We start from the raw sequence: 13,005 nt of genomic DNA on the forward strand, positions 1-13,005 counted from the left end.
TATATTTTTTAAATATATAAAAAAATTTATTTTGATTTATGAAAAAATACTTTTAAAAAAACACTTCTAAAAATATCTAAACCCCTAATCTAAAATTAAATTTTATCCCTTATGACCAAAATATTAAAATTTGACCATACAGACTGGTGTTACACCTAGACATGCTACTAATACTATTTTCACAATTGTGAGTTGGACTGCTTGATTAATTTTGAAAATTTTCATCTAATATTTTCTAAAAGGCACAAATTAATTTGTATTATTAAAATTTAATTTTGTGTGAATGTTATATATTGAGGAGAGAATTCCCACCACAACTGCCCAGGTTCCCACCTTCCTTTCACGTTTCGGCGATTCACCCGTTATTCCTTTCAGCTATTCACCCCTCACCACCATCCCCATTTCAGCACGGCAATTCAGCGACATCGTCAACCACCGTCTTCTTCACTCGACGTCGACGACGCTAACTTCTCGCTCCTCTGCGCGACTGCGTTTTACCATTACGTGCCTTAGCCTTTTGTTCTTCTTCATTTGCGAGTTTGGAAATCCAGAGGTTCGATTGTCTTCTTCAGTCTTCATTTTGTGTTCTTCACTTACGCCTCTGCCTCTCCCAGTCTCCCACTGTCCCTGCTAGGTGCTCGACTGCTTGCTGTCAATTTCATTCTTCGTGATCCGTTGATTCGTGAGTTTGCTCCCTCTTTATACTAAAATTGTAGATTCAATTGCTGACTTACTGGTTTTTTTTCTTTTTTCTGAAATTTCAATGTCAAACTCAGAATGTTTGAGCTTTGAAATTTCAATGTCAAACAATTGAAGTGTTTGAATGAAACTTTGGAGTGCAGGATTTATGAGTGGGTAGTTGCTGGAAAAGTATTTTTTTTTTTTTTAACATAAAACGGCTACATGCGGTTCCCGTAACCAGTGCAAGCCCACACGGGTTAACCCGGACCGTTTAAGAACGGAATAAATCGGACTCAGCAAATATGGTGTATGTACATAAGAGAGAATTTCACTTTTTCGAAAGGAAGTTATGGATCAGTAGCCTAGTGGGAAACTGGGAATTGTTACTTCCCTGTAAACAGGAACTTCTGGCTATTAGTGCTGTCCCTTTAATTAGGAAAGAAAAATAAAGAAGAGAAGTGATGGTCTTGCTTGTTGCTAAAATGGCTGATGCGTAGCTTACATAAACCGTTAATATAGCATGAAGGACAAAAGACATGTTAGTTGACTATGGCAACTCGTACGCGAGCCGTGACGACACCGTCTCTTCCTTCATAAACGTCTCTGCTTCTTGTCCCATGCCCATTCATAAAGGCGTGAGCCTCGTTGTGTCTCTGTTCCAGCGAGAGGCGTTGGTCCTGCAACCTGATCGATTCTCCATCGTTGTTTTGCATTCTGGTTTTTCTTTCTTTATTAAGAAAATATTTACAAAACATTAGAAAACTCACAAGTTGCAAAGCGGTTTTGGTATTTTCAACTCGGAAAAGTGCATCTGCTTTGCGTTTGGTTCCCTAAGAGGCAAACAGCTTCAGGCATATTTCGGCGGACCACTTTTGGGGTTGCCGATCGTTTCAGGTTCTGATGCTGTCTCAATTCTCGCTATTTTTCTGACAATCTTCTAATGTTCTATTACTGCCTCCCATGATTTTTTTTTTCCTGGTGTTATGGAAGGCTTTGATTGTGAGAACATACCATTTTCGTTTTAAGATACGGATTTGAATTTGGTTTTCTTGTTTATATTAATTTTGTTCCGATTTCTTTGTGCAAGGCATTGAGTAGCGGCGACAAGACGCGAGGAAAATGGGGGATTTCTGGAGCGTCTTTTGTGGTGAATCTGGTTGTTCAGAACCAGGGGAAAGCCCTTGTAGTTATGGTTTCGAGTTCTTGAGAGATCCTTCGTCTTGCATCAATCATTCGTTGATTATTTGCCTCGATGTGTTGCTGCTGATTATGCTTATAATCACTGCAATAAAGAGGTCATCCCCGCAGACAGTTCACCACCATGCCCAGGTACAGAGGTTTTCGAAGTTGCAGGTGGCTTCTGCAATAGTGAATGGTTGTCTTGGGTTAGTTCATTTGTTCTTGGGCGTTTGGGTCTTAGAGGAGAAATTGAGGAAAACTCACACTGCCTTTCCTATCCATTTGTGGTTTCTAGAGTTTTCGCAGGGGTTTACATGGTTGTTGGTGGGTTTAACAACAAGTCTTAGGTTGAAAGACCTTTCAAAACCATGGTTGAAGCTATTGTCTATTCTTTTCTTCTTAGTTTCTGGTGTTTTCTGTGTCATTTCCATTTTGTATGCCAGTAGTGGCCGAGAAGTGTCACTTAAGGTAGCTTTAGATATTGTATCTTTTCCAGGAGCAATATTGTTGCTCGTGTGCTCTTATAAGCGGTCTACGTATGCAGACACTGATGGAAAAATTGATGAAAGTCTTTATGCTCCTTTAAACGGCCACCATTCCACTGATGCTGGCAAAACTAGTTCTTTCAACGATGTAACTCCATTTGCCACAGCTGGATTCTTCAGCAAAATGACGTTTTGGTGGTTGAATCCATTGATGAAAAGGGGTAAGGAGAAAACACTCGAGGATGAAGACGTCCCAAAGTTGCGGGAGGAAGATCAAGCCCAAAGTTGCTATTTGATGTTTTTGGATCAATTGAACCGACAGAAACAAAGGGAACCATCGTCGCAGCCATCACTTTTGTGGACAATCTTGTTGTGCCATTGGAAAGATATATTGTTCTCTGGGTTTTATGCATTGCTGAAGGTGCTCACTATCTCTGCTGGTCCAGTGCTTCTGAATTCTTTCATACTGGTTGCTGAGGGTAAAGGGAGTTACCAATATGAAGGGTATGTATTGGCCATATTACTTTTCCTGACCAAGATCATAGAGTCAGTATCACAAAGGCAGTGGTATTTCCTAAGCAGGCTCACTGGTTTAAAAGTTAGATCATTTCTTACTGCAGCGATTTATAAAAAGCAATTGAGGATATCTAATGCTTCGAAGTTGGTGCATTCAAGTGGGGAGATTATGAATTATGTGACGGTAGATGCTTATAGAATTGGAGAATTCCCGTTTTGGTTTCACCAGATTTGGACTACAAGTCTTCAACTGTGCATTGCATTAATAGTTCTTTTCCGTGCTGTGGGGCTTGCAACATTTGCTGCCTTGGCAGTAATAGTCCTCACTGTGCTTTGCAATACTCCACTTGCAAAGTTACAGCATAAGTATCAGACCAAACTTATGGTGGCACAGGATGAAAGATTGAAGGCTAGTTCTGAGGCTTTAGTGAATATGAAAGTACTGAAACTATATGCGTGGGAAACCCATTTCAAGAGGGCAATAGAATGTTTGAGGAAAGTGGAGTTGAAATGTTTGTCTGCATTACAGTTGAGAAAGGCATACATCACCTTTCTCTTTTGGTCTTCACCTGTTATGGTATCTGCTGCTTCATTTGGGGCATGCTACTTCCTCAAAATCCCGTTACATGCAAATAATGTTTTCACCTTTGTGGCCAGTTTACGCCTTGTTCAGGATCCAATCAGGACCATGGCTGATGTTATTGGGATGCTTATTCAAGCAAAAGTAGCATATACTCGGATTGTGAAATTCCTTGAGGCACCAGAGCTACTGAATGCAAACGTCAAAAAGAGGAACTTAGGTGACAGGCTCAAGGGCTCCATCCTAATCAACTCAGCTGACTTTTCTTGGGAGGGTAATGCTTCAAAGCCCACTCTAAGAAACATAAATCTAGTGGTTAAACCAGGGCAAAAGGTGGCTATTTGTGGAGAAGTTGGTTCTGGAAAATCAACCCTATTAGCTGCAATTCTTGGTGAAGTTCCTAATACTCGTGGAACTGTAAGTTCTCACTCCTAAACCTTGTGATGAATTTCTTGGCTATAATCGTAGATGACAATTTTGCTTATATGGAAGTTACATGATATCATTTACCTTAATATCTAATTTATTTGTTTGCAATTTGTCTTGCCCCTTTTGTAGCTTTTGATTCTCTTTTCTGCTTTGCAGATAGAAGTTCACGGAAAGTTTGCTTATGTTTCTCAAACAGCATGGATACAGACAGGCACAGTAAGGGAGAATATTTTGTTTGGTTCAACTATGGATTCTCAGAGGTATCAAGAAACACTTGAAAGATCATCCTTAGTGAAGGATCTAGAGTTATTTCCCCATGGCGATTTCACTGAAATAGGGGAGAGAGGAGTAAACTTGAGTGGAGGTCAGAAGCAGCGAATTCAGCTTGCTCGTGCTCTTTATCAGAATGCTGATATATATGTCTTGGATGATCCATTCAGTGCTGTTGATGCGCACACTGCCACAAATTTGTTTAATGTAATCACAACTTCCCTTTTTTATATAATGCATTTGTGTCATCTTTGATATTTATCACTCAAGTTTGGCTTTTAATTTGGCAGGAATATGTCATGGATGCACTTCAGGGAAAGACAGTCTTACTTGTGACTCATCAAGTTGACTTCCTTCCAGCATTTGATTCTATTTTGGTAACTTATTTTAATTCAATGAATTATTTATGAAATTGTCATTAGTGAATATAATGACTTCTATTAGTTCTGAGATTTTTTGTTCCCATACTCTGCAAGACACTTGCATACTTCTATTAATCTTCATTAGCTGTTTCATCTACCTGAACAGTTCCACAAATAAAGGATTCCTTTTCGATGACACTAGTGGTCTATTTTGTTCTCTATACATTGCTTAAATCGCTTTGTTGTAAAAACTTAGCTTTACGCAAGATCTTTTGGCTAGGCAAGATCAATTCTATCTTGGTCTTATATCATATTGAGGCCTTTGATGTGGAAAATGGCTTTTTCTCTTCCAGTTTATTGTTTATATCAAACTCCACAAATAACATAAATAAATCTATTGGAGAAAATTCATTTTCAATTTTGCTGTACCTTCTATTTTTCTGGTTCATATATCTTTGATTTTTTTTTTTTTTGGGGTGAACTATATATCTTTGATTAGCATTAACCTAAATGCAGCAAATTTGAGGCTGATCAGTAAGCATCTTCCCATTGTTTGCTGCAATATTGTCAAAATAGTGATGGATTGTTTCTTTATTTGCAGCTCATGTCTGATGGAGAAATTAGACAAGCTGCCTCATATGACTATCTACTGGCTTCAAGCCAGGAATTTCAGGATCTTGTCAATGCTCACAAGGAGACTGCTGGTTCTGAAAGGCTTGTGAATGTGACGTCTGCTCAGGCAGGACCAAGTTCTGCTAAGGAGATTATTAAATCATATGTGGAGAAGGAATTTAAGGCTTCAAATGGTGATCAGTTAATTAAACAAGAAGAAAGAGAAACAGGAGACAATGGGCTAAAGCCTTACTTTCAATATCTGAATCAGAGGAGGGGTTATTTATACTTCTCCTTGGCTGCCCTTTCCCACCTTACGTTTGTGATTGGTCAGGTATTACAGAACTCATGGATGGCTGCTAATGTTGACAATCCTCATGTGAGCACGTTGCGATTGATTTCAGTATACTTGTTGATTGGAGTTGGTTCAACAATTTTCTTGCTGTTCAGAGTTCTTGGAGTAGTTGCTATGGGTCTTCAATCATCAACGTCTTTGTTTGCTCAGCTACTAAACTCCCTTTTTCGTGCCCCTATATCTTTTTATGACTCCACGCCATTGGGAAGGATCCTTAGTAGGGTAAGCTTACATCAATTGCAATGAAATGTGATGAAATTAATGGTATTCTGAGCATCTTCATGGTGCAGGTCTCATCTGATCTGAGCATTGTTGATCTTGATGTCCCTTTCACTCTTATGTTCGCTGTTGGAGCCACTACAAATTTATATGCTAATCTTACAGTTCTGGCAGTTGTTACTTGGCAAGTCTTGTTTATCTCTATACCGATGGTTTATGTTGCACTTCTGTTGAAGGTATTTGCAGATTCTTCTTTATGTATGTGTTTTTCAAAATAAAAAGTTGTTGCTGCAAATCAGAATGCTCATATTTGGCAGATGATTAGATGATGTGCATTGAATTATACTTCTGTGTCTTGGGCAAATTCTGGGATTTGAAACTATTTCTGGAAGGAAAGAAAAGTTAAAGTTGACATCAAGAAGCTCAAAATTCACTGTAAGCAAAGTTAACACTTTAAAGTTAAGGTAATATTCATGGAAGTAATTGATTGCCAGGAATGAGTGAATGAAGATCTGTTCACCAAAAAGTTACAATAAAGAAACTTCTCAGTATGTTTTCAGATAGTCAAATCAGTGAAGAAATCAACTAAGAAAACAAATATTTGAAGATGTATGTTGTATTTTATGTGGCTCTTTGTAACATGCTTTCCTGGGGAAATAAAAAGTGGAGTCAATTCTCTGTGGTATATTTTCATTATTTATTTTTGAATAAATAAATAGATGCCTGATGTTAAGATATGACAATCAATACCATGCTGGCCGCAAGGTTCTTTGTTAGGTTAATTTTAACCCAGAAAATCTTGTTTTATGTAGAAATACTACTTTGCCTCTGCGAAACAGTTGATGAGGCTGAACGGCACAACAAAATCCTTTGTAGCCAATCATCTAGCAGAGTCTGTTGCTGGAGCTATGACAATAAGGGCTTTTGAGGAGGAAGAACGTTTCTTTGCCAGGAATCTTGAGTTAATCGATGTCAATGCTTCTCCTTTCTTCCATAATTTTGTGGCAAGTGAGTGGTTGATTCAACGTTTAGAAACAATCAGTGCAGTTGTTCTTGCCTCTGCAGCACTATGCATGGTAGTGCTTCCACCTGGGACTTTTACCTCTGGTGAGACCCTAGTCATTATTGCCTTAATTTTCCTTCTCGGTTCTTATGGATAACGTTCTCATGCAAGGTCTGCTGTTTCAGGATTTATTGGCATGGCTCTCTCTTATGGCCTTTCACTAAATGTATCCCTTGTATTCTCTATTCAAAGAGAGTGCATAATAGCAAACTATATAATATCAGTAGAGAGGCTGAAACAATACATGCATATACCAAGTGAGGCTCCGGAAGTAATAGAAGGAAATCGCCCTCCTTTAAATTGGCCTGCAGTAGGTAAAGTAGAAATAGATAATTTGCAGGTGAGCTTCTCAACTGTTTTGAAAAGCACAGTTCAGCAAAATGGGAATTGATCTAAAGACTCACAATGTGCTTGTTTACACTGAAACAGATAAGATATAGGCCCGATACACCTCTTGTACTTCGAGGGATCACATGTACAATTGAAGGAGGGCACAAGATTGGCATTGTTGGCAGGACAGGCAGTGGAAAGTCTACCCTTATAGGTGCTTTGTTCCGCCTTGTGGAGCCGGCAGGTGGAAACATTATTGTTGAGCATAGATATTTGTGCCATTGGACTCCATGATTTGAGGTCACGTTTTGGTATCATACCACAAGATCCCACTCTTTTTAATGGCACAGTTAGATATAACATGGACCCCTTGTCTCAACACTCTGACAAAGAGATATGGGAGGTAAGAACAATACCTTTATCTGTTTCCTTCGTGCGGTTGAAGCAACACCCAGAGGGTGTCTTGTTGTTTATTAATGCCTCTCATGTGAACACTCTAAAATCTTTGGAATAGTTGTATTACAATCTCAAATTTTCTAATATGTCTCCTTTCATTTTTGGCCAAAAAAACCATATCTCCTTTCATAATGAAGTACTAACCACTGTACTTTTTAATGCAATTGGAAATAAGGGAATAAAAAGCAGAAATGATACAACTACTTGCTGCTTGGCTGTCGAGGCCATGGTCAAAAACTATGTCAAATAATTTAACATTATGTCTAACAATTATTTGTTCCTCCTAAAGGTTCTTGGAAAGTGTCAGTTGCGAGAGGCTGTTCAAGAGAAAGAAGGCGGTTTGGACTCCTCAGGTGAAATGTTCAACTAACACAGCAATGCAGAATGAACTTTTTTCCTCTTGTGATTAATAAAAATTGACAAACTGTTCTGCAGTTGTGGGAGATGGGTCAAACTGGAGCATGGGGCAACGACAGCTTTTCTGTTTGGGGCGTGCTCTTTTGAGGAGAAGTCGGATTTTGGTGCTCGATGAAGCAACTGCATCTATTGATAATGCTACTGATTTGATTCTGCAGAAAACTATAAGGAGTGAATTTGCTGATTGTACTGTGATGACAGTAGCACACAGGATACCAACTGTGATGGATTGCACCAAGGTTATCTCCATTAGTGATGGTAAGCAGCATTAGCTACCATTAATCTTCGTGTTCATTGAATACCCATTTCGCGTGCCAATATGTTAATGGGTCTGATTCTATTCACACCAATGGGGAGTTAAGAGGTTCTAGTTGAGTTTAGTAAAATTTAACCCATACGTATTGGTTAAAATACCGTTGTGTTCAAGATAATGAGCTTATAAATAATGTCTTTAACATTGAGCCAAACCTGATGTCTGCCTTTTACAGCATGATTCTTTTGTTATCTCTTCTAAGAGAAGAAAATTTTCTGGATTGTAATTTGCAGGAAAATTGGTGGAGTATGATGAGCCAACAAACTTGATGAAGAGAGAAGACTCTCTGTTTGGACAGCTTGTGAAGGAATATTGGTCTCATCTTCCGTCTGCAGAATCACATTAATCTATTAAACTACGGGCCATGTCTGATGCAAGCTCGTTTTCCTATTTTTGGTTGGCAGGAATAAGATAACTGAGAAAGTGTAATTTGTAGGTTGTAAATCGTATTATATTGGGGCAGACTGAGACCTCAGTAACGTGTGAGCAATAATAACCTATGCATTCATGGTTCTCGAGATATCAACTTTTGAAGCTGCGAATTATTAGCAAGACTGATTAATCAAGAGCCTATAAAATAAGAATAACTTGCTGTTTCTATGGAGACTGCGAGTCTATTTGGATTCATGCTCCAAACTACTGATAAGCAGCTTATTGACACATAAGCATGTTTAGACAATTTATGATATCTTTGGATAAGTTTTTGGCCCATTTGACTTATGGGCCAAAAGCTCACTTCAATCGCACGATTTCAAAAATTGTTTCATCTACTTAATAGGGGTTGGTAGGACTGTCTTTTTGCTTTCAATGATGAGGTCTGATTTTTACACACCCTCATCTGCTTCTCACCTATATTTCTCCTTCTCTTCCTTTTACACTGTGTTTGGCTTGACAGAGCAGAAGGAGGAGAAGGGAAGGAAGGGATTTTTTTGGGTGGGGTGGGAGTTAGAGAGGGGAGGGTATGGAAGGGGAAGGAAGGTGAGGCATTTTAATACAAGGGAGGAAAGAGGAAGAATTTTATTGATACTTTATTTGGTTTAGAAGGAAAGAGGAGGGGAGCTAATCGAAAATTGACTATTTAAACCTTATAAAATTAAAAGAATTTTCTCACTTTTCTATTCCATCAAGATATAAATATATATAATACAATTCATCAACTTTAATAAAAATTATTAAAGTTGCATAAAAATTAAAATAAGAAAATTATACACCAATTTTGTTTAAAATAACAATAATTATAACATTTTTAATTTATCCAACCTTCTTTTAAAAACAAATTAAAAAATAGATTGAACTTGTCTACCAATATAAATTGCTACTAAAGTAAATGGAACATTTTAAAAATAAAAAGATCCATGCGAAAAAAAATGCATGGGTGAATATATCATCTACATTAAAAAAAATTCAAATAACGATAACATGACATAAGACTACTAATAAGAACATGAAGAAGATCCAAACACCATATCCATGATTACTTGCTTTATGTGCTGGAGGTGGACATTGAACAACTGATCTCAACTTATCAACATCACTCATGAGATAGTTATAAATCTGGGACTCTTTGGCAGCATCAAATCCACATTCACTTATCAAATGTCAAATTTCTTCCCGGACAGGGGTGGAATCTTGTGGATAAAACTTTCTTTTTTTATAACATTTTACTCATGTAATAAATTATTTCTTTGGTTCAAAACGTCATGAATTAAATCATGACCTTGAGCTAACGCTTTATTACCTTCTCTAATTGCTGTTGCCATGTCAGATATCACACTCTTCATTGTGTTGAGATCAGTCTCCTTATCTTTAGCATGCTCTGTCCTTCTCCTTTTACCACAATCACCAGTTACTCCTTGTGGCTGCTCAAAAGGTAAGAGATTTTCTTTACTGGTATCACCATCACTTAAAATCTCAACACCATCTAATGTATACTCTTTTTGTGAGATAAGTTGATCTAGGTCATTGATAGTTTCATAAGGTGTGATAAGTAGGCTCTAATGAGCTAGATAAAATTTGAAATTGTTTTTTCAATACTCCAAATGCCCTTTCAATTGCATTTCATAATGATGCATGCCTTTGAATAGTTCCTTGTGATTTTGAGGTGAATTTCTTGAATATTCTTTTAAATGATATCGAACCCCTCTATAAAGTGTGATAAGTCCACTTGTTAACATAAAACCTGCATCCACAAGGTAATATTTTCCTATAACGAATGAAAATCAATAGTTAATATGAATGTGCAATAATAACTTGATTAATTGAATTAATTCTAAACATTACTCAAATAGTTATCTTAGGGGATTTTAAGCCTATCTTTTTAAGTCAATACATTATTTAAAATTCTTGAGTCAGATGCTGTGCCTTCCTACCCTGGGAGCACTTAAGTAAACTTTAGATCAAATGAGCATGCTACTAAACATTTTGTGTTGGGTACTCTTTAATACCACGATATAGGAGAGGCATTTGTTGGAGATACTTTAACACTCATATGTGTCCCATCTATTATACCAATACAATGCTTGAAAAAAGAAAAGAATTTACCCTTATTACTCAGGAGGCACTAAAGAACCGTTAGGTTATACCAGAAATTTTTCTTCTAGCTTAATAATAGTGCTTAATACTTTATAAAGATATTGTCTCACTAGACCTTCAAAAAAAAAAAAGAAAGAAGAGCTAACCACATGATTTCTTGCTTTGTGTGCCAAAATATAAAGAGTCTAGCTACTTGTTCTTCTACACTTGCATATTGTGTGGCTCGGAAGCTGCATTCTCTTTCTAACATACTATATAATTTTAAAAAGATTTCAGGACCAATTCTAATAATGTCTTGGCCATTTCTACTACTAAGTATTCGAGTCATCACTTCTTCACGTACTCTTTCTCTTCTGGAACCCATATTATAACATATTTTTTTCTTATTGCACATATGAGTCGTGTAGTACCATACAATAACATAAATGACTTGAACTATAGCTCTTCGACTCAATTCCAAGTATTGAGGAATCAACATAAAGTATTGAATCAGCATTTGGTGAACCAACATATATCTATGCCTTATTAATTCCATCTAGAAAAAGGTAAAAAAAAAACATACGTCTAATCAAATTATAGATACCTCTCAATGTTTTTCAAAATCTATTTGTGGTTGAGGGTCTTTCACTGCTAGATTGATGACAATATCACACATATTAGTTAAATTTAGAGAAGAAACAAATTAAAAACTATAACTATGTTAATATAAAGCTATCAACCCAAACTTCTATTCTTCCAAGTGTTAAGTAGGACTTTACAATGATATAGGACTTAAACTCAAAGCCATCTTACGTCTAATATGTATCCAAAAAATATTTTGTCAAACTATGTGTAACACTTTAACTTTAAACCGTATATGGAGCCAAAATAAGTCAATTGGAACCACATCACATGGCATTAGGCTCGGGAAAACCTTACTTTACTTGAAAAATTCATTCTTAGGTTACTATTCACTTGATAACCCTAAAAATTTTGCCAATTTTCAAATTCATGACGAATTTTAGAAAAATTGAAATAAGGTGGTTCCAAGCTCTATTTGAAGCTCTTTTATTTCTCTACATGGACAAATAGTCACTAGTCCATTGCTCATTCCATTCGGGCCCCATTTTACTTACAAAATTACAGTTCATTTGGTCAGTTTTTACTTTTTTTAGCCTTTTTATCATAACTTTTCATATGCAACTTCAAATTAGGTGATCTACTACTCAATTTGAAGCTTAGAATGTAAAATTTAAGTTTACCAAATTTCATGGTCAGATTTTATCATTTACTCAGAAAAGTCGCAGGCCAAAAATTAGGATTTTAAATATAAACCTTTTTTAGTACCTTAACTTAGTAATTTAAATCCTTAGCTTTCATACTCATCCATAACAAACCAACCCAGCAAACATTATAATGCCTCCCAAGGGTTGGGAGCATCATCCATAGAAACATTTAACACAATACTTTCATAAATCCATAACTCTTATAATTACATAATATGTGAAATGCATGGTATTTCATAGCAAATTCTTCCCTTATCCCTTGATGAGCCAACCCTTATTAATCAATTTCATATAGAGGAGGGGTGAGACTTCAAAGAAATCCCAATAGCAAAGAACAACAATCATAGAATTAAAAATCTAAGGTTAGTTCATGCTATATGCAAGTATTAAACACATGCTTTTGCATGCATTATCATTTCATTAACATGCCATGGAAAGGGAGCACATAATATACCATTCAACAACTCAACTACACACATATTTGCCAAGGTATCAATGCAAAGAGTTAAAAACATTTTATTATCCATAACTCAACCACATCATGGTATAACACACATAATAAAAACAACAACCAATACAATTCAATGCTAAAACTATAGGTCGTTACTACCTCTTTACAAACTTGATTCCTTGATTCCTTGTTCTTGTTCTTCATCCTTTTTTCTGCTTAATACTAAAGCCTGTCAAACAAACAACAGTGGTATTCCAATCAACTTGAACCATTCCATTAAACACTTTAACCTAACCTTAACCCTAACCTTAATTCTTAACCTTTATTTAGGTTTTAGCATCATCTTCTTTAACTTAACTCCCATATGCTTTTCCTACATAATTTTTCATGTAGATTTAACCTTGGTCGAGAGGTATGGTTTGGAATTCAAAAATTCTATTTTCAATTTTAATGCTTCCAAACACATGTTCTTCACATATCCCTACACACA

At 36.5% G+C, this 13,005-nt stretch overlaps 1 pseudogene; it reads left to right on the top strand.

Annotated features, from left to right (window-relative positions):
- The first annotated feature begins 333 nt into the window (after nt 1-333).
- On the top strand, nt 334-8,789 carry LOC114755743 (ABC transporter C family member 10-like; annotated as a pseudogene).
- Nucleotides 8,790-13,005: the final 4,216 nt, after the last annotated feature.

Source organism: Neltuma alba, unplaced genomic scaffold (assembly GCF_004799145.2).
Source record: "Neltuma alba isolate B1F8T4 unplaced genomic scaffold, ASM479914v2 tig00010329_pilon, whole genome shotgun sequence".
In the NCBI taxonomy this organism is placed as follows: Eukaryota; Viridiplantae; Streptophyta; class Magnoliopsida; order Fabales; family Fabaceae; genus Neltuma; species Neltuma alba.